The sequence below is a fragment of the Trichechus manatus genome, unplaced genomic scaffold (assembly GCF_000243295.1).
Source record: "Trichechus manatus latirostris isolate Lorelei unplaced genomic scaffold, TriManLat1.0 scaffold00066, whole genome shotgun sequence".
NCBI classification, from domain to species: Eukaryota; Metazoa; Chordata; class Mammalia; order Sirenia; family Trichechidae; genus Trichechus; species Trichechus manatus.
Window position 1 is genome coordinate 9,627,262 of NW_004444002.1, and position 3,281 is coordinate 9,630,542.

Sequence of the window (3,281 nt, forward strand, 5' to 3'; positions counted from 1 at the left end):
CGCTCGTCGGAAGTGTTTGGGGGACGGGCCCGCGCGACCCTCTGCAGCCCTGGCCGGGCCGGCGCGCCCCGGGGGACAACGCGACGCGCAGCCGCCTCCCGGTGCCCACCCCAAACCTGTGTCCGCAGCGCGCGGCGCGCGCTTGGGACTCGCGGGTAGCGGGACGAGGGTGGGGGACTGTCCTGAAAACGCTTGAGCCCTGAGACACCTTAGCTGGGGACCGTGAGGCCCGGGCAGGCGAGGGCCAGTGACGCGCCCCAGCCACCCAGGGAGAGGGCAAGCCTGCGCCCAGCGCCGCGGCCCCCGCCCCCTGGCCCGGACTTCTCACCACCACACCGCGCACGGCGACGCTGCCTCCGGTCCTTTGTATGAGCCCCGCGGGTGGAGGACTGGGATTAAACCCTCCCGCACTCCTGGGTCGAGTGCGCGGCGCAAGCCGACAGAACGCAACTCAGCCACATATCGATAAGCACTCTAAAAAATTAAAGTCTCTTCGGTGATGCCCAAGTTGACTGCTTCCACGCCTGAACCGCTTCTTCCAAGCCCTCGCTCAGTCTTAACCTATTTACCCACCAGACTGGAAGCTCTTTGAAGGGGGCCCTGTTTGTCGCTGTGCCTCACTCAATGGGTTCCTTGTGATTGGCGGACAAGTGGATGCATTTGTTAACTGCCCGCCTTTGGGATCTGTGTCATTACTGTGTGACTTAAGGTTGTAACTAGTGGAGGGCCAGGACGGGGTGGGGATTACTAGCTCGTGCCAGGCACAGCATGATGCCCAAAGGGATGGGCCATCAATGCTTTTGGAGGCTGATGTAGCTCATTATGCAGGAGGCAGACACCTACCTCCTCCTGGTGCCCAGAACTCCCAGTTCCAGGGCTGGACATCCTAAGTGAGGAAGAAACGAAGAAGCTGCCTTGCTGGGGGCCAGCTACGGCTGCACTCACCATCGGAACACACTTGGTGATGAGACTTTTCAGTACTGGGAATGGGTTTGCAGAAAGCCACAAACTCGACTTTGGCTCCCATCAGTCTGCAACTGGAGCTGGAAGGAAGGAATCAGTCAGTTTTTTCTCTGTGAAGCCAACTGTCCCATACAAAGATCAACCTGTAGCTCTTCATCCATTTACCCCAAGATCGATCTGAACCCCAATCTGTTGGAGGAAGGAGGCTGCAAATGAACTGCACTTGATCAACAATTACTCCCCGGAAGAGGAAGAGAGGAGACGGTAGAAGCTCTCCTTCCTCCCATTTATGGATGCACGATTCACCCTGTACTTTGCAGAGGCTCATTTGTAACCTGGTCACTTTAGAGTTAGTCCAGCTTCCTGCCCACCTCGCACTCCCGCCCCCAGCTGGATAGGTCCTCTCTGTCCTTCCTCAGCCCTCCACTGTCTTCACCCAAGCCAGCCTGCTCTAAATGGACACGGTCAGTGATCCAAGCAGAAACTGAAACAGTAACAATCGGATAGTGTCAAGAGACTTGGGCAGAGATGCCTCGGAGCGCCCAGCCTCCTCCTCTGCCTTGGCACAGATGTTCTTATTGTCCTGGAAAGAAATACCAAATTCCCTCCCCAAGCATGGAGGGGGAATGCTCCAGAGCTTAGCCCCCAAGGACAGAGTCGCCTGCCCAGGCCAGCCCCTCTGCCCCCTAATTATCCACACAGACTGTCACCGTCGCTCTTCCCCATCCTAGCCAAGACTGGCCCGCTGCGCCATTTCTCTCCCTTACCAAGGAGGTGAAGGGGAGTTGGGCTGGAGCTGCAGGAGCAGATTACTAAACTTCTCTGCAGTTTCCTTTAGGGACTGTTAGCACATCCAAATACATATTTGGAAAATGCTCACAATTAACACGGGGAGAAAAACAGCAAACACGGTGTCACTTTGCCAGGCTCAACAGTTTTGTTTTGTTTAAATGCTAACGGCCTCAAATGGGGAGCAGCATCCATCAGTTAAATAAACAAGCCATTAGACTGAGACTAGAAGTGTTAACACATGACTAATCTACTAATTGGGAGAAGACATGGTGTAGTGAGGAGCAAGGCAGCAAAGCATGCTGGAGGCTGTGGAGTGGACTGCTCAAGCGCACAGCATGTTGGGTTGGGAGCCAACAGGACCTGAGTTTGAATCCTTCCTCTGCCAGTTGTTAGCTGTGCGGCATTTAGTGAGTTACTTCATTTCTCTGAGCCTCAGTTTCCCATTCTGTAAAATGGGGACAATAATAATACCTACACATCACTGGGTTGTGGGAATGAAATGAGATAATACGAGTTCTTGGTACTGAGCCTGCCGTATCGTGCGTTGTATAATTGATAGCAATAAAGTAGCCAGCACACAGTAGAAACTCAATAAATGGCAGCAATGAAGATGAAAAAGAATTAACTTATGATTGCTAGATGTTGGGTGCTGCCAAGTTGATTCCAAGTCATAGTGTGATCCCATGTGACAGAGTAGAATTGCCCCATAGGGTTTTCTTGGCTGTAATCTTTATGGAAGCAGATTACCAGTTCTGTCTCCTGAGGAGACCTAGGGTTCTGGGTGGGTTTGAACTGCCACCCTTTCAGTTAGCAGCCGAGCACTTAACCACTGAGCCATCAGGGATCCTTACAGTTGCTAGATAGTAACCATAAAAGGTGAACATGGACTCCTCTTGTCCCCTCACACCCCACATAGAACTGACAAAGGGATACTTTGGGCTGGTTAAGTTCAACTTCTTAAGATCTTCCCTTTAACCTGGAATGAGCTCCAGCCCTTAAGGATCGCCTGTCCTGCCTCAGAATTCCTGGACTCTAGGGCCTTCTCTCCTGGCATCTGCCCAAAAAGCTTGGGTTAAGCTGGCCCTCCCAGTGGGGGCCAGCCTGACAGCCTCCTGGGCCTCCTTCCCTGGCCAGCCAGGCCCATCCTGGAGAAAGCATTGTGGGCTGTTCTTGGTTGCTTCCCTCCTATCATGTGTGGAGATAGGTTGTGATCCCAGTATTGAGAGGGGCCTGAGTGTGGGGGAAGGGGAGAAGGGGAGGAACCCCCAGGGGAAACGGCTATGACCTAGACAAATGTGTTGGTCTTTGCTTCCTTGCCCCACCCTCACCTTTTGAAGCCCACTGTCCCCTCTGTTACCTGCCAACAAGGCCTGCCCTCAGCCAAATGGAGGCTCCCTCTTCACTTGCCAGCGTTTTCTCCTTCATGGACACTTCCTTCGCCCTCTCCTCTCCCCACTTTCTGTTCCAGGAGGGTCTTGCTATCTGTCTGAAAGGTTGGCAAGTACTGGTTTCAAGAATTCCCTCTG